We start from the raw sequence: 222 nt of genomic DNA, 5'->3' as shown, positions 1-222 counted from the left end.
CCTCACCCCATTAACCTCCTCATCTCCGTTTTTCAATCGATCTTCTCACCAATCTATCTATTTCCATCTTCCCTTCTGCCCCCCAACGTCTTGGCTCGCTGCCCAGATCTTCACACCTGATTCCTGAGACCAAAGGACGTCCACAGTTGGTATTTTAATTCTGTCAATCACTCTTTTTCCCGGAGTGGTTTATGTGTAGCTTGGTGGTGGCTGGGGTAGAGG

This window comes from Penaeus monodon, chromosome 34 (genome assembly GCF_015228065.2).
Source record: "Penaeus monodon isolate SGIC_2016 chromosome 34, NSTDA_Pmon_1, whole genome shotgun sequence".
Taxonomy (NCBI): Eukaryota; Metazoa; Arthropoda; class Malacostraca; order Decapoda; family Penaeidae; genus Penaeus; species Penaeus monodon.
The sequence above is the reverse complement of the archived record's forward strand: the minus strand, read 5'-3'. Positions refer to the sequence as shown.